The sequence below is a fragment of the Tachyglossus aculeatus genome, chromosome 26 (assembly GCF_015852505.1).
Source record: "Tachyglossus aculeatus isolate mTacAcu1 chromosome 26, mTacAcu1.pri, whole genome shotgun sequence".
Taxonomy (NCBI): domain Eukaryota; kingdom Metazoa; phylum Chordata; class Mammalia; order Monotremata; family Tachyglossidae; genus Tachyglossus; species Tachyglossus aculeatus.
Window position 1 is genome coordinate 16,443,848 of NC_052091.1, and position 26,883 is coordinate 16,470,730.

General features: G+C 49.1%; 1 protein-coding gene and 1 non-coding gene across 3 annotated transcripts in view; one reads left to right on the top strand and one right to left on the bottom strand.

Moving 5' to 3' along the window:
• The window catches only part of EFL1 (elongation factor like GTPase 1), a 229,045-nt gene that overhangs the window by 88,836 nt on the left and 113,326 nt on the right, over window positions 1-26,883 (bottom strand). The gene's annotated exons all lie outside the window — the stretch shown is intronic.
• Window positions 11,719-11,790, top strand: TRNAD-GUC. Its single transcript has one exon. It is a non-coding gene; the product is annotated as a tRNA-Asp (tRNA).

Sequence of the window (26,883 nt, forward strand, 5' to 3'; positions counted from 1 at the left end):
AGGTCTCTTGGAGGACCCCACTGTTGGGTAGGGACCGTCTCTATATGTTACCAACTTGTACTTCCCAAGTGCTTAGTACAGTGCTCTGCACACAGTAAGTGCTCAATAAATACGATTGATTGATTGATTGATTGAGATGTGCCTCCAATAAGGCTTTGAAGGGAGAGAGAGTAGGTGTCTGTCGGACACAAGGAGGGAGGCGTTGCAGGCCAGAGGCAGGACATAGGCGAGAGGTCGATGGGGAGATCGAGGCACAGTGAGAAGGTTGGCGTCAGAGGAGCGAAGTAGTGGGCTGGGTTGTAGTAGGAGAATATCGAGGTGAGATGGGAGAGGGCAAGGTGATTAAGTGCTTTAGAGCCAGTGGTGAGTAGTTTTTGTTTGATGGGAAGGTGGATGGGTAAACACTGGAGTTTCTTGAGGAGTGGGGAAACACCATCTGAATGTTTCTGTAGGAAAATGATCAGGGAAGCAGAGTGAAGTATGGGCTGGAGTGGGGAGAGACAGGAGGCTGGGAGGTCAGCAAGGAGGTTGATATAGTAATCAAGGCAGGATAGGCTAAGTGACTGGATTAACGTGGAAGCGGTTTGGATGGAGAGGAAAGGGTGGATTTTAGCGATGCTGTGAAGGTAGAATCGACAGGACTTAGTGATGGATTGAATATGTGGGTTGAATGAGAGAGGAGTCAAGGATAACGCTAAGGTTACGGGCTTGGGAGACAGGAAGGATGGTGGTGCTGTCTACAGTAAGGGAAATTTAGGGGGAGAACGGGGTTTGGGTGGGAAAATAACTTCAGTTTTAGACATATTAAAGTTGAGGTTCACTCATTTAATCATATCTATTGAGCGCTTACTGGGTGCAGAGCACTTACCTAAGCCCTTGGGAGAGTATGATACAACAATAAACAGACGCATTCCCTGCCCACAATGAGCTTACAGCCTAGAGGTGACGGGAGGACATAATAATAATAATAATAATAATAATAATAATAATAATAATGACATTTATTAAGCACTTACTATGTGCAGAGCACCGTTCTAAGCGCTGGACATCCAAGTAGAGATGTCTTGAAGGCAGGAAGAAATGCAAGACTGCAGAGAGGGAGAGATCAGGGCTGGAGAAAGAGATTTGGGTATCACCTGCATAGAGGTGGTAGCTGAAGCCATGGGAGCTATTAAGTTCTCGAAGAGAGTGGGGGTAGATGGAGATACAATGCTCTGAACATAGTAAGTGCTCAATAAATACCATCCAAGGAGGGAAGAGTGTAAGGTGGTGAAAAGGGGGTCCAGAGAACTGATTCAAAAGATGGGGAAAGCTAGTGAAAGCCTAGGAAACCAGTTTCTTGATTGTGGGAGGAAATGAGGAGTCACTGGAGGTTCCTGAAGAGTGGAGAACTATGTGCTGACCTTTGGGGAACAGAAAGCAGGTAGCAGCGGGAAGGGAAGACTGAAGGGGCAGAGGGCAGTGGCTGGTGACCAGACGACTAGTATATAAGAGGCTGACTTGAGAGTCAAACTAGTGATACTCTGAGAACTTTAATTGGGGTGGTCACCGTCAGGTGAAGAGAGGGGGTTGTGGATCAAGGAGACTTTGTGGAGGAAAGAACCAGCAGGATTTAGCCTCCCTTCAAAGCCCTACTGAAAGCTCACCTCCTCCAGGAGGCCTTCCCAGACTGAGTCCCCTTTTCCCTCTCCTCCTCCCCCCCTCGCCCTACCTCCTTCCCCTCCCTACAGTACTTGTATATATTTGTACAGATTTATGACTCCATTGATTTTACTTGTATTTACTATTCTATTTATTTCGTTAATGATGTGCATCGAGCTTTAATTCTATTTGTACTGACGATTGACACCTGTTTACATGTTTTGTTTTGTTGTCTGTCTCCCCCTTCTAGACTGTGAGCCCGCTGTTGGGTAAGGACCGTCTCTATATGTTGCCGACTTGTACTTCCCAAGCGCTTAGTACAGTGCTCTGCACACAGTAAGCACTCAATAAGTACAAATGACTGAATGAAAGGAAGAGTTGAGGATGACATCACATTTGCAGCCTTCTGGGATGGACTGAGATGAAAAGTCATGAAATCAGTTTGAGATAGGGGCTCTGCCAGTTGTCAGCTGTGTGACTTTGGTAAGTCAAGGAGCTTCTTTGTGATTCTGGTTCCTCATCTGTAAAATGGGAATTCAATGGTTGTTCTCCCTCCCTCTTAGATACTCTGAGCCCCATGTGGGACTGGGACTGTGTTCATCCTAATGATTTGGGGTCTACCCTAGTGTTCAGTACAGCGCTCTGTACACAGTAAGTACTCAATAAATATAATTGACATAGGAAGCACTTGATAAATACCGAAATGTGTTTACTAGGTGAAGGAAAAGACAAGCCAGGAGGGGGTCACAGCGGTCACTGCTTTGGTACTGGCAGCGTGGCCAGGATCCTGGGTGCTGGGCCCTGTTCTGGAGCCCTGGGACGCACAAAGGAGAAGACTGTTCCAGCTCCATGTCCCATCAGGGATGCTGCTGGCTCCTACACAGCAGAGCTAGAAGCCACATTCTCCACTTCAGGCCATGGCTGCAGGAGACCCGTCCAGTGGTGGCCCTCCAGACTGTCAGTTCTGGGAGGGCAGGGAGAAGCAGTGTGGACTGGGAGTCAGAAGAGGATTTGGTTGCTCATTCCGGCTCTGCCACTTTCCTGCTGTGTGACCTTGGGCTGGTTCAATCTCCCATCCTATCCCGACTGGATTACTACATCAGCCTCCTATCTGATCTCCCATCCTCCTGTCTCTCCCCACTTCAGTCTATACTTCACGCTGCTGCCCGGATCATCTTTGTGCAGAAATGCTCTGGGCATGTTACTCCCCTCCTCAAAAATCTCCAGTGGCTGCCAGTCAACCTACACATCAAGCAAAAACTCCTCACTCTCTGCTTCAAGGCTGTCCATCAACCTTGCCCCCTCCTACCTCACCTCCCTTCTCTCCTTCTCCAGCCCAGCCCGCACCCTCCGCTCCTCTGCCGCTAATCTCCTCACCGTACCTCGTTCTCGCCTGTCCTGCCATCGACCCATGGCCCACATCCTCCCCCGGGCCTGGAATGCTCTCCCTCTGCACATCTGCCAAGCTAGCTCTCTTCCTCCCTTCAAAGCCCTACTGAGAGCTCCCCTCCTCCAGGAAGCCTTCCCAGACTGAGTCTCCTTTTTCCTCTCCTCCTCCCCACCCCGCCCCACCCTACCTCATTCCCCTCCCCACAGCACCTGTATATATGTTTGTACGGATTTACTACTCTATTTATTTTACTTGTACATATTTACTGTACTGTTTATTTTGTTAATGATGTGCACTTAGCTTTATATTTATTTATTCTGATGACTTGACACCTGTCCACACGTTTTGTTTTGCTGTCTGTCTCCCCCTTCTAGACTGGGATCCTGCTGTTGGGTAGGGACCGTCACTATATGTTGCCAAATTGTACTTCCCAAGAGCTTAGTACAGTGCTCTGCACACAGTAAATGCTCAATAAATACGATTGAATGAATGAATGAATGATTGAAAGAAACTTCACTTCTCTGAGCCTAAGTTCCCTCATCAGCAAAAGGTGGACTCAATACTGGTTCTTCCTCCCACTTACTCTGTGAGCTCCATGTGGGACCAGATTATCCTGTACCTACCCTAGTACTCAGCATACAGTAAGTGCTTAACGAATACCACAATTATTATTGTGTCCACCATCTATTGTATTGTACTCTCCCAAACGTGCAGTATGGTATCTCTAGAATCCACCCTTTCTTCTCCATCCAAACTGCTACCACGCTGATCCAAGCACATATCATAGCCTGCTTTGACTATTGCATCAGCCTCTCCACTCCAGTCCACAATTCAATCTGCTGCCCAGGTCACTTTTCTAAAAAAAAAACATTCAATCCACGTCTCCTCACTCAAGAACCTCCAGTGGTTGGCCGGTCGCCTCCGCATCAAACTCCTTACTGAGGGCTTTCAAGCCCTCCTACATCACTTTGCCCCCTCCTACTTCACCTCTCTACTCTCTTACTACAAACCCGGCCCACACATTTCACTCCTCCAATGCTAATCTACTCACTGTACCTTAATCTCACCTATTTTGCTGCTGACCCCTCGCCAACGTCCTCCCCTTCATGTGCTACTCCCTCCCCTTTCATAGCTGATAGGTCACCACTCTCCCCACCTTCAAAGCCTTATTAATATCACATTTCTTTCAACAGGCCTTCCCTCACTAAGCCCCCATTTTCCCTACTTCCTCTCCTTTCTGTGTCATCTACGCTCTTGGGTCTCTACCAAGCACCTGATATTCACCCCACTCTCAGCCCCACAGCACTTATATATAACTCTGTAATGTTTCTGATGTCGATTTCCCTCTCTAGACTGTAAACTCCTTGTGGGCAGGGATCATGTCTACCAACTCTATTGTATCATAATCTCCCACGTGCTCAGTATACGTTCTATCCAAAACAGAACTTCACCACCACCAAACCCCGACCTCCCTATGACTTTCCCATCACAGTACACAGCATCTCTCATTCCACCCCCACACTCCGTCAGTCACTACCGGTGCCCGGGTGCCACTCTCACAGTGGGATTCGAATTCGGGATGCCACGGTCCAGGCGGTTCGCTGGGGCTGAGTTGAATAAGCCCCTCTTTCCTCTTCTACCCTTCCGAAGGCTTGGGTTCATTTGTCATCGAGTAATTGCACACAGTCTAGAACCTTAGATTGGGATTTGGGTCCACTGGTCTGACTGGCACATCTGGAGCAAGTTGGAAAACAAAGGGACCATTTTCCGAGGTTGCTTTCCTCCCCGAAAGCACGTTACCTGGGGGGAAGCCTTCTTTATCAGGCTGTCTTTTCCCTGTTACGACTCAAAACCTCCTGCTTGCAAGCTGAATTTTCTAGGCAGTAGGCTGGTGTGAGCAAGAAGGCCAGATCCTACCCGACTTGTAGTTTTAGGGAATCCCTTGAAAGCCTACTGCCGGGGGGCATCGAATTTTACCACTTCTTTTAATCAGCATCTGGCAAACCACAGATATTTCCTTTCCAAGTGTGTGTGGGTTTATGTGTGTGGATGAGTCCGTCAGAGCGGAAGAACCTGGGGTCAAAAATGGCACATTAAATTGCCCTTGAGGCCGAGGCCCGTGCTTAGAAACCTGTCTGGACATTGGCCAGAACACGGCACACAAAGAAGCCCTTACTGGTTTTCCTCAGCCTTCCAGGCACTCTGTTCTGCAACCAGTAAGCCCACTTAATAATAAATACTACTACTACTAGTAAAACCGACCAGGCCTCCTTTCCTCTTTGACCTTCTCCCCAGTGGTGGATAGTGGCCAAATTGGCACATTTCCTGTAGTAAGCAACTTGGGACAAAGCAAGGGCTTTCATCTTCTAGACTGTGAGCCCGCTGTTGGGTAGGGACCGTCTCTATATGTTGCCAACTTGTACTTCCCAAGCTCTTAGTACAGTGCTCTGCACACAGTAAGCGCTCAATAAATACGATTGAATGAATGAATGAATTGGCCTTTGGGCCTAGTGAGAAGCGCAGTGGCCGGTAGAAAGGATCCAGGCATGGGCATCAGAGGACCAAGAGCTTTCATTAGGAGAAGCAGTGTGGCTCAGTGGAAAGAGCATGGGTTTGGGAGTCAGAGGTCATGGGTTCTAATCCCAGCTCCGCCACTTGTCAGCTGTGTGACTTTGGGCAAGTTACTTAACTTCTCTGTGCCTCAGTTCCCTCATCTGTAAAATGGGGATTAAGACTGTGAGCCCCACGTGGGACAACCTGATCACCTTGTATCCCTCCGCCAGTGCTTAGAACAGTGCTTTGCACATAGTAAGCACCTAACAAATACCATCATTTGTATTCTGGATACAAATAGATCAGAATCCCCTGGATTCTGATTCTGATCCCAGCTCTACCGCTTGCCTGCTGGTGACGTTCACTGGGCCTCCATTTTCCTCATCTGTAAAATGGGGATTCAATACCAGTTCTCCCTCTCCTGAACAGTAACTGGCACATAGTAAGTGCTTAACAAATGCTATAAAAAAAAGAACACTTGGGAGGATCAAAGAGAGTAAAACTCAATGAGCGTAGTTCTTCCTTTTCCTGAAGGTGACGGTCTATTGAGTTCTTCGAAATACCTTGGGCAAAATGCTATAAAAAATTTCAATTGTGGCACCAATCAGGCTATGTGCCCTCTGCCCCACACCCCCGAGGGTTCAAACCAATCTGCTCTATGGGGTAAGGGGTTGATGGGACTCGGACGGTTGATCAAATGGCTCTCAAAACTTGGCTTAGGGCAGAATTTATGACCCCGAGTGCAGAAGCGGGGCATTCCCTGCTCTGAGATGCACAGACACATGCCACCGAATGGCTCCCCTTAAAAGTGTCAGGCTCTTCATCCCATTGCCCGCCTCCTGACCTGCGGGATGGGAGCAGTGAGTGGGATGGGGGGAAGGGAAAGAAAAGACCCGAGTCCTTGTCAAATGCAAAAGTGCTAAGCACGTGGCAATTCCAGAGGCTGAAACGAATCCAGCTTTGAACATTAGGTTTGGCTTTTTGAGCAGCCCGGTGTTGCCACAGCTGAATTCAGACGCTCAGTTCCCAGCGTCCGCTCTGGGGAGTTTCAAGGACTTAGTTGCGGCCCACCCTGCCCGGGAGGGTTCAGGGAGACACAGGGGTCCTCAGTGGCCCTGACAGAAGCTCACTGCCAACCTCCCTGAGAGTAAAGTGGTTTCAGGCTCAGTCGGCATGGGTGGTCAAGGGAGCCTCAGGTGAAGAGGAATGGAAGGCGCTTTCCTAGCTACAATCAATCAATAGCATTTACTGAGTCCTTCCAGGGAGTACTGGTTTGTCTGGCTCCTCCCCCAAAGAGGCCGTTCTTTCTTTTGCCTATCAACAGGCCAGGATTTCTTCCATCTATTTATGGCTCCTCAAACTGCCCACGCCAACCCTCAAACACTAGGGCCCTGTTCCTGGCTCCCGATAACAACTCCATCTCCCCGCCGGGGGAGAAGACTCAAGTTCGCCTCTCTGCATCTGTGCGTTCCTCCTCCTCCTCCTCCTCCTCGCAGTGCCCCCATTCAACCCTTCCCAGGGCCTAGGCTGCCCACCTTTGAAACCTTCCCCCAAGAAGCTTACAATCTTAAAACAAGCGCACTGAATTACATGGCGAGGAGGGGGCCAATGTACAATCCTCGTTCTTCAGAAGCTTTTGCTAGAATCCAGGGAGCAGCTTGAAAATTCGGAAGCCAAGATTCTTCTGCCAAGCAGCTTCTGCAATTCTGCATCTGTGTAGGAAGCTTCCATACTTCACTCTGCTGCCCAGATCATTTTTCTAAACCACTCCTCCAGGATCTCTCCACTCCTCACCATCAACTTGAAGGCACTCAAATCAGTTCTTCCCTTCCAACTTTACCTCGCTGACCCACTACAACCCAGCCAACACACTTTGTTTCTCTAACATCAACCTACGCACTGTATCTTGATCTCATCTATCCCACCACCAACGCTTTGTCCTCCTCCTCCTCCCTTGGGCCTGGAATTCCCTCTCCCTTCATATCCAACAGGCCACCACTCTTTCCACCTTCAAAACCCTCCTAAAATCACACCTCCACCAAGTGGCCTTCCCTAAGTCCTCATTTCTCCTGTCCACACTAACCTCTACACTGATTATGTACTTTGCTAAGAAGTTCTTTGACATTCAGCTCAGCACCACAATACTCAGGAAAATCTCCTTACAGTTTAATATTTCCCCATCCATAATTTATTTTTATGTGTCTCCTCTAGATTGAAGCACCTTGTGTTCAGGGATCACATTTACCAACTCTGTTGTACTCTTCCAAAGGCTCAATACACTGCTCTGTACACAGTAGGTGTTCAAAAAGTACCACTGATTGACTGATAACTCTACTGTATTGTACTCTCCCAAGCGTTAAGTACAGTGCTCTGCAAATATCATTAATTAATTGAGTGACTGAAGAGACTTAGTGCTGTTTCCCAGGCTCTACGCCCAGAAGGCTCATCTCCTTCCGAGCCAAGGCCCACGGAGGGCGGATTTGACGTGGATCTGAAGCTGCTGCCGGGGCAGGACAAGCTGTGATCCTGGAACTTTGTTTCTTCAACCTCAGGACCACTGTGACACTCGCGAGCACTCTGTGGACACCGTTCCCTTGGACCAGGCTGGGGTCTGTCCTGAGTTTGGGGGCAAATCTATCGTTCAAATAAGGATCGGGCGCAGCCTCCCTTTTGAAGGAAACAGGAACATGTCCCCAAGAGGAAGTCTGCACCCCATCCTTATTATCTCAAATCTCTAGAAGGGCTCACATCTTTCCCCACTTTTCCATCCTCGTCTCAGCCTGGGCCCATCCTCTGTACACCCGGAAGTCAGTGGGGCTTTGCCCTCATTTTTTAAATAATCACTGCTCCTGTTAAGCACTTACTAGGGACCAAATTCTGTACTAAGTGCTGGGGTAGATCCAGGATAGTCAGGTCGGATACAGTCCCTGTCCCTCCTGGGACTCAAAGTCTAAGCGGGAGGGAGAATAGGCAATTCAGCCTTATTTTACAGACGAGGAAACGGAGGCCTGGGGAAGTCAGGTGACTTGCCCAGGCTCACACAACTGGTGAGTGGTAACACCAGAATGAGAACCCAGGTGCCCTGAATCCCAGACACATGCTCTTTCCAAAAGGCCACGCTGTTGCTTCTGATCTCTGAAAGCTTCCGAAGAACTTTCGAGAAGGCTGGTGGTAAGTCAAAGCTCCGATTCCCAAAAGCCTTCGTAGGCAGAAAGGAACAGGTCAGCCTGAGCCAAAATGTGGAGAATCCTTTCAAGAGCACCCACCCACTTACCCATAGATTTCAAACTATGACAGCAAAGATGCACTGGGGAGGAAATGAACAGGAAGGGGCCACCCCACAAGGCCAGCTCACAACCGACCCATTGTCTGGCCCAGAAGGAGCCCCCGGCTAACACTCGCCACGGCTGCCCGGGGCCCCGGGGCCCCGACACCTCGCGGGAAGGAAGCAACCCTCATTTGTCTCTCTGACCCCGCGAGGCTCCGGGCGAGGCTCCGGGGAAGCGGGACAGCCCTGGCTGACGTTCTGCTGACTCCACAGAGCGCTTCACCAGGCGGGGATCATGTATCACCCAGAAGCCTCGGCAGTGTCTGGCCGCCGCTCCTGGCCGGCCCACGGAAAACATTAAAAACACAGAATGTCAGCTGCTTTTCGGAGGGCCAGAAATTTGACCAGTTGCTCCGCCTGATAGAAGTTCAAAATACAGCATTAAAGCCCAGCTCCGACGCCTCTAGCTCCAAAAAAAAACCAGTCCTCTTGCCGGATTACATTTCTCTAATGTCTTTATCAGTAGTGTAAGGTAATGCCCGTATGGGGCTCTTGCCATCCATCCTGAATGGCGTGAGGTTAGGGGAGAGGCCCCGAGCACATTTGTAACTGTTTGATTATGTAATTATGGAAAAAATACTAGAACAATTAGCCTATTGTGGGAATTGCTGAAAAAACGCCCTTTTCCAGAGGAACTCAATCCTGTTAAATTAAGTTTGATGTTCGCTCTGGAGTCACAGCACTTGTAAGTGAATCGCTAAGGAGGGATTTCTAGGGATAATATACAACAACCTTGTGGATTAAGTGGGTTTCAATTGAAATCACCCTCTATCAACCTGAGGGCTTCAAAAAAACCATAATTCACAATCACTTACTTTTTTTAAAAAAAACCCACCATGCTTTTGGTTATCAAATCCTCAGGCGTTTCCACGGGAAAGATGGGAAACTTTTCAACACACTAGAGCAGCCCCATCCAAAGAGGCCCGGGGGTTCCGTAGGGGCCCCTCCGCCTCCAAGGCCGAGACCTTCCTCCGCCACTGAGGCTTCTGGTGGGGAGGAGAGTTTAGCTCCACGCTGGCCCTCTGAGGGTTGAGGTACTTGTATCAACTTTCCCCCCAACACCTTGGCCCACGCACTGAGGCCTGGGGCGGGACAGGACAGGACGGGGGAGTGGGGAGTCAGAGTGGGGAGTTTAGCTCCACCCTGGCCCTCTGAGGGTAGAGATACCTATGCTATCTTCAGCCCATCACCAAGCACTGGGGAGATTCTCCGGGAGATGGAACTCACAGTTCCTGGTCTTCACGAAGCTCATACTCAGAGGAGGGAAATTCAACTGGTCCAAAATTCCAGGTGGCTCTCAGCAGGAGAAGGACCCTGGATCAAGACAGTCTTGGGATTCCCCCAGAGATTCACACTCTCCCGACTCCAGGGGCTAAGGAGGGCCTCTGATCCCGCGGGGCTCTCCTTTCACACCCATAGAGTCAGGAAGCTCCAGGGGTGGATCATGGGGTGATGCCTGGCCTAAAGGTTGGCTTTCCCCCAGGAGTAGGGCCCAACCTTAACTCTAAACTAAGCTCTCTAGGCCCGGAAGCAATCAGTCCTGCCCTCTGTGGGACGCACCTGGGGAGCTCAGTCGATCAATCAATAAATCAATCGCATTTACTGAGCACTTACTGTGTGAAGCTCTTGGGAAAGTACAGTATAACAGAGTTGGTAGACACGTTCCCTGCCCATAATGAGCTTACAGTCTTGGGGGGAAACAGACGTTAATACGAATAAATAAATGACAGCTACGCACATAAGTGCTCAATGAACAACACTCACCTGGCAGTTCACTGGTGGCAGTGGCCACCTGGTACTCACGGGGCAAAGTTTTCTGACCCCGCTGCCACAGAACTGAAGCAGCGTGGCCTAGTGGAAATAGCACAGGTCTGGATGTTAGAGGTCCTGGGTTCTACTCCCAACTTTGCCACTTGTCTGCTGCATGATTTTGGGTAAACAACTCCCCTGGGCCTCCGTTGCCTTGCCTGAAAAATGGGGGTTAAACATCTGTTCTCCCACCCTTACACTGGGAGCCCACTGTGGGACAGGGACTGGGTCCGACCTGATTAACTTGTATCTACCCCAAAGCTTAGAACAGTGCTTAACACACAGTAAGCACTTAACAATTACGACCACAATAATAATGATAATAATAATGGTGACTGTAATTAGCCACCTCATTCAAGGGAGACCAATGACGGATGGTGCCCGGCAAAATCTCGCTGTGAAGATCAACTCTATGAGATGATTCAGGGGCTTTAAACCCGAGGGTAGGGGAGAGGGGCTGGTCTCCTGGATCCAGCCGGGGGTAGGGTCCGGGGCGGATCCGGAAGGACCTGGTCTGCCTGGGAAGTTCTCGGGGATCCCCGGGACAGTGGATTCGCGTGTTGATTCTGTGTTCCCGGGGCTCACTTGGGAGATCGGGCTGGACTCCGGGCCTCGCTCATCCCAGCTCTCCAACAAGCCCTGAAATCTCCCAGGCCGATCCGGCAGGACACAGAATCGGGGAGCTCTGGAAACTCTACAACATCTACCCTGCATGTGAGTCCGTTGTTGGGTAGGGATTGTCTCTATCTGTTGCTGAATTGTACTTTCCAAGCGCTTAGTACAGTGCCTTGCACACAGTAAGGCTCTCAATAAATACGACTGAATAAATGAATGCTTCCACGCCCCCCCAAAAAACATGGCTCCTATGCCCCTGGACTCACAGTGAATCTGGGTAGGGTGAGTTCAAGTTCCCCATCGTGACACAAGTGATTCACTAGCTATGCTGGAGGTGGGCTGTGAGACACTGAGCGCCAAGATGGTGATGATGATGGTGATGGCCTCGTTAGTATAGTGGTAAGTACCTCCGCCTGTCACGCGGGAGACCGGGGTTCGATTCCCCGACGGGGAGAAGCGTAATTTTCTTCTAGACTGTGAGCCCACTGCTGGGTAGGGACTCTCTCTATATGTTGCCAGCTTTTACTTCCCAAGCGCTTAGTACAGTGCTCTACACACAGTAAGCGCTCAATAAATACGATTGATTGATTGATTGATTGATTGTTAAGCACTTATTACATGCCAAGCACTCTTCTAGGCCCTGGGGTAAATACCAGGTAATCAGTTTGAACACAGTCCCTGTCTCACCTGGGGCTCACACTCTTAATCCCCATTTTACAGATGAGGGAACTGAGGCCCAGAAAAGTGAAGTGACTTGCCCAAGGTCACACACACATACGGTCACCATCGTCCATCAAGCTGACCGAGAGAGTCTGCTGGGGCCAGAGGCTAAGGGAATAACAAACAAAACACAGGGCCAGCCCCTCGAGGACATCCCGCAGGGAAGACAATCCCAACCTCCCCTTGAAGAAGCCCCAGGGAAGCGCCAAGCTTCTCTCGCCGGGACAGGGAGGACAACACAATCCGTGGGACCTTCAGGAGCCGAGAAAATGACATTCTCCTCGGGGTATCACGAGAGGTCATATGCTGGAAATGAGGGATGAAAATGCAAAACACAGGCAATGTTTCTAGTCCCTTAACTTCTTTGGAAAAGAGGTTGATGAACTGATGAGGTAACGACCTCTACAAGTCTTGGCATTCCAACTCTCATCATCCTCACCATCAGTGGTATTTACTGAACGCTTTACTTTGTACAGAGCACTGCACTAAGCGCTTGGGAGAGTACAGTACAGCAGAGCTGGCAGACACGTTCTTAGCCCTCAGTGAGCTTTCAGTCTGGAGGGGGGAGACAGATATTAACACAAATAACTTACTTAAGTAAACTGAAATTACTTACCAAAACAGAACCAGAGGGGCCACGGCATGTCAGACGAACAAAGATGCTAGGGGATAATTCAGGTTGCATGTCCCTCCCCATTAATCATAAATTAATAAGCACATTTACCACAAGCCTATGAATCTGCAGCAAGGCTCTGAAATGCAGGGACCTGTCTGGACAAACGGACACACAGTTTGAAATCGGCGCTCGTTTGCCAGGGTTTGGATGCCTGCCCCTCACCCAGATGACGCTCTATAGGGACTGACATCATCTGCTAATCCATAATAAACTTTTTTTCTTAACCCCACCCCCAGTTCAAAAGACAACCCAGACAAAAAGCCAACGCTATGAGTCACAAGTCGCCAACAGGCCCCCCCCAAACCGCAGCCCCGCTTTGCTAATTAAAACAAGCAGCATCAAACGCCGGGAACCTGAAAAGGTCCCTTGGAAGGATTTTAAAAATTAACTTTCAAATAAAGTCCTTTGTACTGAAAATGTTTGCCTTACCACGGCTAGATACAGGGACACTGCCTAACTGAAACAGCTTGTGAGCACTTTGGGCCAATTCCATTTAAAAGCACTTAAAATTTTTCCAAACACCTAGAAGCATGTGAATTGAGTTAAGGTCTTTAGCCTATCACAGACACGGCTCCCTTAAACACTTAGAGCCAGGATCACAATTAGGCTGAAGTGGACATTTGACTCACCAATTCACTCACTGCTCACCCTACTTATGAACAATGGGAAAGGGGGCCCTTTAGGGTTGACTTTATCATCCCTGAGTTCTCTTCTCCCACTCCCTTATTGACAGGAACTCACTACTCTGTGGATTTTAGTAGTAGGGCAAAGAGTTTTCACCTCCCATGCAGAAGTGGAGAAAGCTACGTTTCGCACTCATCTTTTTTTTCTTTTTGAAATGGTATTAAGCATTTACTATATGCCAGGAACTGTACTAAGCGCTGAGGTCAATACAAAGTAATCAGGTTGGACAAAGTCCGTGTCCCACAAGGGGCACACGGTCCTAATCCCCATTTTACATATGAGGTAACTGAGGCACAAAGAAGTGAAGTGACTTGTCCAAGGTCACACAGCAGAAAAGTGGTGGAGCCAGGTTAGGAACTCAGGTCCTCGGACTCCTAAGCCCGTGCTCTTTCCACTAGGCCATGCTGCTTCTCATATTTTTTTCAATGTAAATCCCAGGATCAACCATAGGGTAATTCACCGTGAAAGTTGGGGAAGCATCTCTCAGTCGAAGCACGTTTCCTCAAGAAGCAGAAAATCATGGAGGAATGCTGAATATTAATGCAAATACGTGGTGCTTGCTTGAGAAAGGCAGGAGAGGTGCATATGAACCAATTAACCAGAGCAATTAATGAAATTGTTTTCTAGCCGCTTGAAGAGAACCCATCGCAAGTAAGATCAACCGGTTAAAAGGAAGACATTTAAGGGCACGCACTGCTAACGAAGAGAACAGAAGAAAAGAAGTCCGACGACGGTATTGGCACCTGGCTCTAATACTGGCTCTGCCACTCACCTGCTGTGTGACCCTAGGCAAGTCACTTCACATCTCTAGGCCTAAATTTCCTCATCTGTAAAATGGGGATTTAATACCATTTTTCCCTCCTACTTAGGCTGTGAGTTCCATACGGGACAGGAACGATATCTGACCTTATCAACTCCAGTGCTTAGGACATAGTAAGCTCTTAACAAATACCAATAATACTATTGGTAATCAGGAAGGTAAGGAATATTATATAAAATGAGAATTATTATTACAACTACAACTATCTAATCCGGTTTTGGGTACAGATTAGAATGATCCTGGTCGAATGTGTCAAAGAGAAATCCAGACCCCGTCCCAACTCGATCGTGATTTCCACAGTGGAGCTTGGGTTTATAACGGAGCTCTAGTTGTCCTGTGAGGGGGAAAGATCAAGGACAGAAATCCACTCAGAGTGAAAGCCCTGAGCAAAAAAAACAAGTGCAAGAAGGGGATTCCACAATCGTCTGGATGCTACGGAGAGTACAGCCCTCCACCCCCATCCACACCCCGCTAGGAACTGGCTGATTTTCAATCCCCCCGTCTAGTAAAAGTTCAGCCTAAACAAAGTCTGAAAATTTGGCTCATCTTCTGGGTTTCTTGGGAGCGGAGGAACGAACAAAAAGGGGCCAAGCTTCTCCTGAGTCCAGCAGCTCTATGTTAAGCTGGGCATTCTTGGCTTGCTTTACCAAACCAGCCAGCAAACAAGCAGAGGACCACATGAGTCTCAAGGTAGGCCTTAAAGTGGACCACCCTCAATATGTGGGACTGAGAGGGAGTTCTTCTCGGACCCCTCCGTTTGGGCTGGGGTTACTTCACCCACACAAAAGTCAGATTCTTGACAACTGTCAGCAGGAGACACCTGCAAGTCCTGGCGCTAAACTGGCCATCTCCAGCCGAAAGGGCCAAGAATCAGGCGGAACCTGAGAAGCAAATGGAAATTGTTCTACCCTCCCCTCTCCAGGACCTCCTTTTCTTTTATTCCTCCCTCGCCCTTCTCGCCTGCTTTCAAAATCTAATCCTCCCTCCTGAGCCTCTGGTCCTATCCCTTCTCCCCCCTTCCACCTCTGACCTCTCTTCCCCGTTCCACTTCTCTCAGACCGCCCTTCTCCCCATCTTCAAAGCCCTTCCACAAACCATGCCTCCTCCAGGATGCCTGCTCTGATTAATCAGTCATCGCCCCCAACCTTGGCCTTAATTCAGCCTCCCAACCTATTGGATAGCTGAGCCCCTTAATAACTGCAGTATCTATTAAGCATGTACTAACTGCCGAGCACTGTACTAAGTACTGGGGTACATACGAATTAATCAGAAACCCTTTCCCAAACGTGACTCACACTCTAAAGAGGGAGTGAGTACAGGTATTGAATCCCCATTTTATAGGTGGGGAAACAGACACACAGAGTATTATTATTATTATGGCACTTGTTAAGCACACAGTCTGTGCCAAGCACTGTTCTAAGCACTGGGGTAGATATAAGGTAATCAGGTTGTCCCACGTGGGGCTCACAGTCTTAATCCCCAGTTTACAGTTGCGGTAATCGAGGCTCGGAGTAGTGAATTGACTTGACCGAGGTCACAAAGCAGACAAGGGGCAGAGCGGGAATTAGAACCCAGGGCCTCGGATTTCTAGACCTGTCCTTTTTCCGCTTGTCCACACTGTTTGACTAGTTACCGGTGCCACCTCATGCTGCCTGGGATGATTTTGTGACATGAGTGCCTATTCTTTTTCCCTTCTATGCCCCATCGCTAGTCCCCATTCCCCCTTTATTCTTAGATTGTGAAGCCCCTTGAAGCCCAGGGACCCTGTCTAATTCTCACCTCACCTGTGATGCTTCACACACATTCTCTACTACTTCTGCATATCTGTAATTTATTTTAGCATCTGTCTTCTTGGCTAGTTTGAAAACTCTTGCAGGGCAGTGATTGTGCCTTGTAATTCTACTGAACTTTCCCTAGAGCTTTTGGTACACTGTTCTGCACAGAGAAAGCATTCAATTAATACATCCCTTTCTTCCCATACGTTTGCTTATTTTACTCTTGGAAACATACTGGATGTAAGAATGAGTTCTTCTTGTTAGCATCAGTCACATGACTCAGACCAAATCAATCAGTGATATAATTATTATTGAGCGTTACTTATTGAACGCTGTGTGCAGATCAGTGATATAATTATTATTGAGCGTTACTTATTGAACGCTGTTGTGCAGAGCACGGAAGGGTAGAGAATGCCACGGATCTGGCCAACCAGCCCAAAATGTCCTCGAGAGCTTGAGGGAGGAGAAACCCTTGTCTTTCACATGGATCTTTAAACATCACCTCCTCTTTCCCACCACCCACAAGAAGATCTCGACCCCCTCATGAAATCCTAGAAGGGGCAAGTGCGACGGGATCCCTTCAATATGGCTTCTGGCCCATTCACTCAACAAGTAATACCCTCTCAAACGATACCAATGATCTTCTTCTTGCCAAATCCAACGGCCTCTACTCCATCCCAACCTTCCTCGACTTCTCAGCTGCTTTGGCCCTGTGGCCCATCCCCGGCTTCTGGAAACATTACCCCACTCTGGCTTCAGTGACACTGTCCTCGGCTGGTTCTCCTCTTATCTTTCTGGCCGATCATTTTTTTAAATGGAATTTGTTAATCAATCAATCAATTGTATTTACTGAGCACTTACTGTGTGCAAAACACTGTACTAAGTGCTTGGGAGAGTACAATATAAGAGTACTCTTATACGTTGAGAGCCCACAACGAACTTACAATTTAGAAGGAAAGACAAAGAATTCCATGTTTAAATAAATTATAGATATGTACATAAGTGTTGTGGGGCAGAGGGAGGGGTGAATAAAGTTTGTCCTAGTGGGTACAGCACAGTTCTGCGAGTCAGAAGGACCTGGGTTCTAATCACGGCTCTGCCACCTGTCTACTGTGTGACTTTACGCAAGTCACTTAACTTCTCTGTGCCTCATTTACCTCATCTGTAAAATGGTGATTAAGATTGTGAGCCCCATATGGGACAGGGACTGCATCCAATCTGATTTGCTTGTATCCACCCCAGTGTTTAGTACAGTTCCTGGTGACTGTTAAGCACTTAAATACCACAATTTTTATTATTATTATTATTATTACTATTAAAGGGTGCAAATCTAAGTGCAAGGGTGATGTAGAAGCGGGTGGGAGAGGAGGAAATGAAGGTTTAATCAGAGAAGGCCTCTTGGAGGAGATGAGTCTTCAATAAGGCTTTGATGTTAGGGAGAGTGATCATCTGTCTTTGTTGTGTGTCTCCTCCTTCTAGACTGTGAGCCCGCTGTTGGGTAGGGACTGTCTCTATATGTTGCCAATTTGTACTTCCCAAGCACTTAGTACAGTGCTCTGCACACAGTAAGCGCTCAATAAATGCGATTGAATGAATGAATGAATGAATCTGTTGGCTATAAAGAGGGAAGGTATTCTAGGCCAGAGACAGGCCGTTGGGTGAGAGATCGGCAATGAGACAGATGAGATCAAAGTACAGTGAGGAGGCTGGCATTAGAGAAGCAAAGTGTGCGGGCTGGTTTGCACTACAAAATCAGGGAGGAAAGGTAGGAGGGGGCAAGGTGACTGAGTGCTTTAAAGTGAACGGGAGGAGTTTCTGTTTGATGTGGACTGATGGGCAACCACTTGAGATTCTTGAGGAGTGGGGAAACATTGGATGGAACGGGTTTGTAGAAAAATGACCTGGGCAGCAGTAGGCGCTTACTATGTCCCAGGCATTGTACTAAATGCTGGGGCAGAAGACCCTGGGGTAGCACTTGGCTGCACAGGGGTCCTGGAAGTCTCAATGGGGAGACTGTCGCTGCCCCCGGGGAGCTGGGGAGGGAGGACCACAACCAGCGTGGCCCGTGCTAAGCCCCTTTTTCTTCTTCTTCCACTCCCATCTGCGTCACCCTGACTTGCTCCCTTTGTTCTTCTCTACTCCCAGCCCCACAGCACTTATATCCATATTTGCCATTTATTTATTTGTATTGATGTCTGCCTCCCCACCTCTAGACTCTAAGTTCGTTGTGGCAGGAAATGTGCCTGTCTATTATTAATTAATGATGGCATTTGTTAAGCGCTTACTATGTGCCAAGCGCTGGGGGAGATACAAGGTTGTCCCACGTGGGGTTCACAGTCTTAATCCCTGTTTTACAGATAAGGCGACTGAGGCACAGAGAAGTTAAGTCACTTGCCCAAAGTCACACAGATGACAAATGGTGGAGCCGGGATTAGAACCCACGACGTCCGACTCAGCCCTCTCCTCTGCCAGACAAAACTATTTCTCCTCCCTTATTGCCACCCAGTTAACTGCAGCCCAGATCTTGGGTAAGTCGCCCAGTGGAGGCTTAGCCCAGTGACGCTGGGCCCTTTTGCTCAGGGGCTTCTCCCCCAACTGTCCCTGGTCTCGCCCAAAAAGATGACACAGAAGCCAGTCCTCTGCCCCTTTTCTCTCACAGGCCCCAGGCTTGCGTTTGGGAGAGGTGGAAAGGACCACGCGTAGCTTAAGAAGAGACGGACTCAATGTGTTGCAACTACTATAAATAGTTTTGTGCCACACAGTGCTTCGTAATAATGACAATCATTTAAAATTACCCAATGTTTACATAGCACCTTTCTCTTGTAGAGGAGAAAGGATTTCACACCTTTATCATCCTGACGCACCAAGAGTGTGGGCTGGTTGTCAGAAGCCCCTCTGCACGCATCACAAGCTACTGACCGATCAAAATTCGCCATGGGAATGAGTGGCAGGAGGCTGAGGAGAGGCATCACCACAGAGAGCTGGCCTGGAGAGGGGTACTGAGCTCCTATTGAGGGCAGAGTGCTGTACTGAGAACCTATTATATGCAGAACACTCTACTGAGAGCCTGCTCTGTGCAGAGCCCTGATCTGGAACCTACAGTAGAAATAATATTAGGCAGCTCTGGCCCTCAAAGAACCACCTCTGCCATTCCTTGACTGACTGAGGCCCTTAAACACCCATGAAACACGGAAGAATCATGATTTACTTTCCTCAAGGAAAACCCTGCATTTAACCTACCTGGTGTTTCATATAAATTTGTAAAAAGAACTCTGTGAGCCCACTGTTGGGTAGGGACCGTCTCTATATGTTGCCAACTTGTACTTCCCAAGCGCTTAGCACAGTGCTCTGCACACAGTAAGTGCTCAATAAATACGACTGAATGAATGAACTCTTGAAAAAATGCATCCAAAAAAAATGTTCAAAGTCACTCATTCAGTTGAATGCTTAATATAGTTTTCCCACTGATAGGGTACTGTGCATACATGCGTCATGGCAGAGATTAACCATTAGTTCTAGGTAAAACAGAAGTCTAAATAGGCTTTTAAAATTTTTCCATGGTAACAAACTGGGTCTCTCCTTAGTTGGATGATTTTCCTGATGGGCAGAACAATGGGTGTCTGTGTTCACACAGAAACTCCTGACCATCCGCTTTCAGGCCCTCAGTGTGCGCGATCTTTCTTTTCTATCTTCTAGACTGTGAGCCCACTGTTGGGTAGGGACCGTCTCTATATGTTGCCAACTTATACTTCCCAAGTGCTTAGTACAGTGCTCTGCACACAGTAAGCGCTCAATAAATACGATTGAATAAATGAATGAATGAATCTTCCTATATGTCTGCCTTTCTCTCGCTTTCTTTCTTTCTCTCTCTCTTTCTTTCTCTCTCTCCACTGACCCCTTGCTCATGACCTTCCCTCTAGCCTGGGATCTCCTCCCCTTTCACATCTGACAGACCACTACTCAGCCCATCTTCAAAGCCCTCCTGAAATCACACCTCTTCCAGGAAGTTTTCCCTGATTAATTCTTCTGCTCCCTACCCTACTGTCCCTCCATTCTGCAGCACGTACGCATTTGGGTTCCCCTCTTCCCGCAGCACTTTAAATTGTGTTGCTTTCCCTATCTGTAATCAACTGAAGTACCCGTCCCCCCACAAAACTATAAGTTTCTTGAGGGCAGAGATCATGTCTCCTTTTTTTAAATGGTATTTGTTCAGCGCTTACTATGTGCCAGGCAGTGTTCTAAGTGCTGAACCTCTCTTGTACCGTCTCAAGAGCTTAGACCAGTATTTTCTCCAGAACCTCAATAAACACTACTGATTGACTGAATGGGCGAGGGATTTTGAGTGACCTACGATTCCATCTCTTCCACTCACCTCACAAACTACTGCAGTGCCCTTTCCGGGCTTTACTTTCAAGTACCAGGGCTACCAACTAGCGCTTCCCGTCCGCATCCACTTCACCAGATCAAAACCAGGTCAGAAATTCAGGGCAATCACCCCTCTCTGGAAACAGAAACCCCGAATCCCAGCATCCTGAGAGCCGAGCATGGGCAAGAAAAGCAAGGCAAGATGTCTATCCACCTCTGGGTCCACCAAGAGATGTGATGCCACTCTTCCCACGTGACATCCAACAAGAAATGCCAACTGGCTTCCACTGCATTCCTTGCACACCATACTTCCCCCAGACTTTAGAGGGTCACCGCCACGTGAACCAATGACAACTGGAAACCTTGGATGGATCAATTGGGTTGCCTGAAAGTCAGCAAATGTGCCTGTCCTCGCCCTGCCCGGTAATTCTCACTTACAGATTCACCATGGGCAGGCAGTAGCGACCTTGAACTCCTTTCGCCAAAGCAGGGGACATGCTTGCAAACACTGTAGGTTGTCAGGAAATGTGACACCAGCATACACCCTCGCAAAAGCCCGCTTACTGACACTCCTTGCGAGATCAGAAAGATGGCAGGGGTGAGGGTTCAGGGGTGAGGGATCATTTGGGAGGGGCAGGCTAGGGGCCGACCTCAGAATACAGCACTTTGCAAAGCTGAAATTCGGTGGTTGCCCCTACCATGAAACCTGAACTGACCTCTTCCATCCTAGAACCGCCTTTCACTGCCACCCCGAAAGCTTCCCCAACCTTAGATTTCCAAAAAATCAGTCACCCTGCAGAACTGCTCTTTCGGCTCTGGGTCTTTGACTCCCAGATCTCCACCCAATTAAATACCTGCTTTGTGTCCTGCCTGTTTTTCTCAAACCATCCGACCCCACTCTAATGTAGTGGAGAAAGCTTTGAAAGAGACACGCCTTGCCACTGGACGATGCTCTCTGGGGATGCAGCTCTGGTGATAATTGATAAGAATCGTGGTATTCGTTAAGCTCTTACTGTGGACACATCACTGTTCTATGCATTGGGGCAGATACAAGATAAACAGGTCCCACACGGAGCTCACAGTCTAAGTAGGAGGGAGAACAGAATCCCCATTTTGCAGATGAGGAAACTGAGGTACAGAAGTTAATTGACTTGACCAAGGTCACAGAGCCAGGATTAGAATCCAGGTCCTCTGGCTCCCAAGCACACACTCTTTCCACTACACCATGTTGCTTCCCTACATCATTATCAATCAATCACCGTTATTTATTGAAAAAGCACGGGCCTGGGATTCAGAACCGGGGTTCTAATCCTGGCCCTGCCACTTACCTGCTCTGTGACCTTGAGCAAGTCACTTCATTTCTCTATGTCCCAGTTTCCTTACCTGTGAAATGGGAATTCAGTGCCTGTTCTCCGTCCTACATAGACTAGGATCCTCACTTGATTACCTGGGATCTATTTAAAACAATACCTGATACATAATAAGCACTCAAATAGCATACAATACCATACTCTGCCATACCATACCATACCATACTCTCCCCCTTCTAGACTGTGAGCCCACTGTTGGGTAGGGACCGTCTCTATATGTTGCCAACTTGTACTTCCCAAGCGCTTAGTACAGTGCTCTGCACACAGTAAGTGCTCAATACGATTGATACAAATAATAATAATAATAATATGTCTAACTTGGTTATCTAGTATCTAATCCAGTGCTTAGAACGGTGCTTGGCACTCAGTAAGTGTTGAACAAATGCCACCCACCATTATCACTCACTGTGTGAGTCCTCTGAGGGCAACCAGTGGGACTCCACTTCCAACAAACAAATCCAGCCGGTTTTCAAAATCCAAGCGGTCAGTGTCAACAGAATTCTGAACTAGCGGGCCGGTCTCAAACCCCAGCAGTGGAGGAGTGGGAAGCAGAATCCTAACCTAATTTACCCTCAGCATCAATGTTGTCTGAGTCCCTGCTGTTTGTTGTATGTGTTTTGGGTGTTCATCATTTAACAACAGAGCAATCCATAATTGACTTTCCAGAGATTGACGACAGAATTTGGAAAAAAACACACCCAAAAAACAAAAAAGGAGCCTGAGGAACAAAATGGCTAAAGAGGTGTAATTTGCTCAAGTGGGATGGATGCCCCTCATTTACGATATCTAGGAGGAAAGAAAGGTCTTCGAAGGCCCGAGAGACAGAAATCTGAAATGTAAGCCCTGATGCACAGATTCAGTCCATCTTTTCAGGCATCCTGATGTCCTGGTTTACAAAGATCCCCTCCCAAAACAAGAATGCAAGTCCAGGAGGACAGGCTGATTTCCGCTGATTAATCTGTTTTAAGGTGGAACTCTTCATTCTTGGCATTTTTCAAGACCTGCGGATTTGGGCTCTCCCACCAAAACGACCGACTAGTTTGGCTGATCCGCTTCTCCAGGGCCCTGCAACATATTGGTAGGAAAATAACTCCGCCTTTCATTTTCCAAAGATGATCTGATCCCCTCCTTTCTTCCGCAGGGCAGTGAGATCCTGCCCCGATACTAGATCCCTCAGTGAAATCACCCATCTGTTCCTTCGATTCGCCGGCTGGATCAATAAATTTTGAGCCTTTGAAAGGCGATCGGCAGCGCAATCGTGCGCCGGCCTAGAGGAAACGGTCATCTGGGGAGCATAAAACCGAACCAGTGATGCTGTTGATAATGTTTCTAATAGCAGGAGGAGGAGGGAGGCGATTATCACTGTTTCACATTACGCTCCGCTGACCCTTGAGCAGCCCGCGGCAGAAAACTGTTCCAAACCCTAAGGAGGCTCTGGCCGCAAGAGGTGGGGAGGATACACCTCTGTCCAATCACATACGCCGGAGGAGGGGCTACAGGCAGTGTAGCTGGGCAGGATTTTGGGGAGGGTGGTTTAAGATCCTCCTTCCAGTGCAAGACCACTTGCTGTTCCTCCGGTTCCCCGGGATGTGCCATTATTGCGCGGGCGAGGGTGACAGAGGGGTAGCGGGAGACAGGACAGGGCCCTCTCGGGCTGACTGGGGACCTGGATGCCCCTCGCTCGGCTGATGTACAGCAGGAAATCACCTCGCCGTGGGTATCAGCAGCCGCTCTTCAAGTCAGCCCTGGAATTTCCCCCTCCTCTTTCCCGGCACTTTCATTCCCTCTAAAAACCCGCCTCGGCTGCGGAAGATCTGGGAGGAATACTGCCCTCCCGTGAACAAGGAGGTGGAGCCGCGCCGCTCACTCCAGCTGGAGCCGTCTCCAGCGGGCCGCTTGACTCGCCCCGCTGCCGATTCAGAGAGCCAGATCGGCCCGGCCGACGTCGACGGAAATAGAGCCCGGTGGGGCGGCAGGACCTGCTCCCCTCCCCCTTCCCCTCACCCCCCTCCCCTGTCCCCGGCTCTCGCAGAAGGTGGGAACGCTTGCCCGTTGGCACCGATCCTGGAAAGCCATTCTGGCCCTTGAAAATGGCATCGACGCTCGCAGCTGCTCTTGGCGCCTGCTTATTGAGAGCTCCCGATGGCTGGAAGAGATCCCCCAGAGTGCTTATTGGCCGCCTCGCCACCCTTCGAGCCGGGCCGTCTCGAGGTCATTTACAAGAACACATCTAAATCTCTGCCGTGGCCCATCTGCAACTGGGGGCGAAGCCAAGTTCACTTTTGTCTTTCCTTGACTGCGGCCTGGAGTGCCAGCGAGAACTCGCGGGCAGCCGTGTCCACCGCCAGCCCGGGCTGAGTGGGAGCGAGGGCTCTGTCTCTCGTGAAACCCGCGGGACTCTCCGGCCCGGCTAGAGAGGAGCTGGCAGAGTCCCATTCGAGTTCTGGGTAGAAGCAGAACTTCCAATGAGAAAAGCGGACCTAAAAGGGAGCGGGGGAAGATGCAGTGGGCAAGATTCCCAGAACCTCTAGCTCCACCCCCTCCAAGAATTCTTGTCAAAACCCTCCATGCGAGACAGACTGCCTGGAACCTCCAGCCTAGAGATCTCCCTGCAGGGGAAAACCAGCCTCCAGCCAGGGGAAAGGAACCAGCCTGGAGATTGGCCCGTGACGAGAACCCTCCACCGATGCTGCTTCTGAGGCTCTGAGAGGCCGCCCCGGCCTCCCCGCCCCGATCCTGGAGCACGAGACAGACAAAGGACTCGATGAAACGCTGCAGTCCTTGGCTTCCTGCCGGGAGAATTCACGAACAGGGACCGGGGGATCCAAAACTGTGAGCCCACGCAGCCCCTTGGCGGTCACGGCTGGGCCAATGCTCAAAGGCCAGCTGGGCCACCTTCAATGTGAGCTGGGCTGGGCCTCGTTTTAGCCCTTTGGGACTTCCAAGGTTTGACGGTGATTAAAAATACAGGGAAACTTGGTAGAAGCTTTCTTTCCTTGACTAAGCAAGGTCCTGCAGGCAGCATGATCCACCGCCGGCCTGAACAGAGCAGGACAATTTTCCTCTGGAAGAAATATTTAAGAAGACAACGCTTTAAGGCAGCTAGGAGCGATATGTGTCCCTCTCCTCGGCCCACAGAATTGAAAAGCAATGTGGCCTAGCGGGAGGAACGCTGGCCTGGGAATCAGAGGACCTGGATTCTCATCCCGGCTTTGCCACTTGTCTGCTGTGCGACTTCTCTGGGTCTCAGTTACCTCATCTGTAAAATGGTGATTAAATCCTCTTCCCTTCGACTTAAACTGTGAGTTCCTATAAGGGGCTCTGTCCAACCTGATTGACCTGTATCGTTAAGCGCTTAACAAATATCACAAAAAAACTAAACTAAAACGCCAAGACAGACTGAAGTGGGATTGGGCTGAACACCCGGGAATGTCTTCCCTGAATAGATGACAACCACTGGTTTTTGGAGGAAAAAAGCATTCCCTGAAGGACTCCTGTAGCTCTCAAGATCCAGAGCCCCTCCCCTACAGGGATGGTGGGGAGGTGAGAGAGGAGAGTCAACTGGGTGACCAGAGAGAATGACACGAAGGCTGTGGTGGTTTGAACCGAGGGCGGTGGGGGCTATTCTCTCCTAGCAGTGACTGCCCTTCTTACTGTTGCCGGCACGCCTCAATTGCTGTTTCTCTGGAACTTCTCTTTTCTCCTTTTCCTGGGTTCCTGCCCTCTTTCCCCTTCCTCTGGAGAATGTGAGCCCTTGTGGGAATCACCCTTACCCATTGCCCCCATGCCCAGGATAATGTCCTGCACATTATGCACATGATGATAAATGGCATTATCAGTCAATCTGCTTATTCATTCATTCAATCATATTTATTGAGTGCTGTGTGCAGAGCACTGTACTAAGTGCTTGGGAAGTACAAGTTAGCAACATATAGAGACGGTCCCTATCCAACAACGGGCTCACAGTCTAGAAGGGGGAGACAGACAACAAAACAAAACACGTGGACAGGAAATCATATATTATAAATTATGTGCTTATATTAATATTGGTCTCCTCTCCACCTAGACCGCAATCTCAGTGGGCAGGGAATTTTTCTACCAACTCTGTTGTATAGGACTCTCTCATGCGCTCAGTACAGTGCTATGACTGACGACCACCATCTGAAAAGCTCCCTGGGAACTAAATCATTTGTTCTTCCAAACTCCCCAGAAAATCCATCCCAATGTCAGATAAACGCAGCTGCCTGGCCCAGACAGGCCCTCCTTCTCAAGCTCATCACGGCGACGAACTCTATTGCTCTAGATCAATCATCCCCCGGAATTTATTGAGCGCTTATTGTGTGCAGAGTACTATGCTAAGCACTTGGGAGAGTACAATACAACAATGAACAGACACATTCCCTGCCCGCAATGAGCTTACAGTTTAGAGGGGGGACGGACACTAAAAGAAATAAATCGATTACATATACGGACGGACGTGTCGTGGGGCTGAGGGAGGGGTGAATGAGTGGTGTGAATCCCGAGCGGTCCGCATAGTGCTCTGTGCTCAGCAAGTGCTCTATAAATACCCACCCCTGATGGCGCGACGCTCCCCCAAATCCTACAGGCTGTGAAAACCAGTTTCCGAAGCAAGCCCTGCCCAGGGAAATGGGTTCCGGCAGATCTATGAGATGGAAAAGTTCGGCTTCGGATCGACTCTATCGCTCGGCCATGCTTACTGAACACGTGCTGTGAGCAGAGCACTGTACAAGCGCTGGGGAGAGTCCAAAACAACAGAGGTGGAAGCTACATTCCCTGCCCACAGTGAACTTACAGTCTGGGGAGGAGACAGCCACTAATATAAAGGAATACTTTATGATAGAATCTACAGGTTGGTTTCCTACAATGACAACAAGTATTCTAATAGGTCTCCGTTCTCACTTCCCCCCGACACCTTTCTACCCTGGCACTTGTCAGGGAACTCAAACTTCCAGACGGTAATGCGAGCCAGCCAAAAGCCCCAGGAGTTCAAACTTGCTTCAAACCCTCATGTGATTCATGACCGCGCGTGCCACGATCTCCCAACACTCCCCTGCTCTGCTCCCTCTGAGATGGGGCTGGCACGGAAGACTTTGTTCACGCCCAGCTCTACATTCTC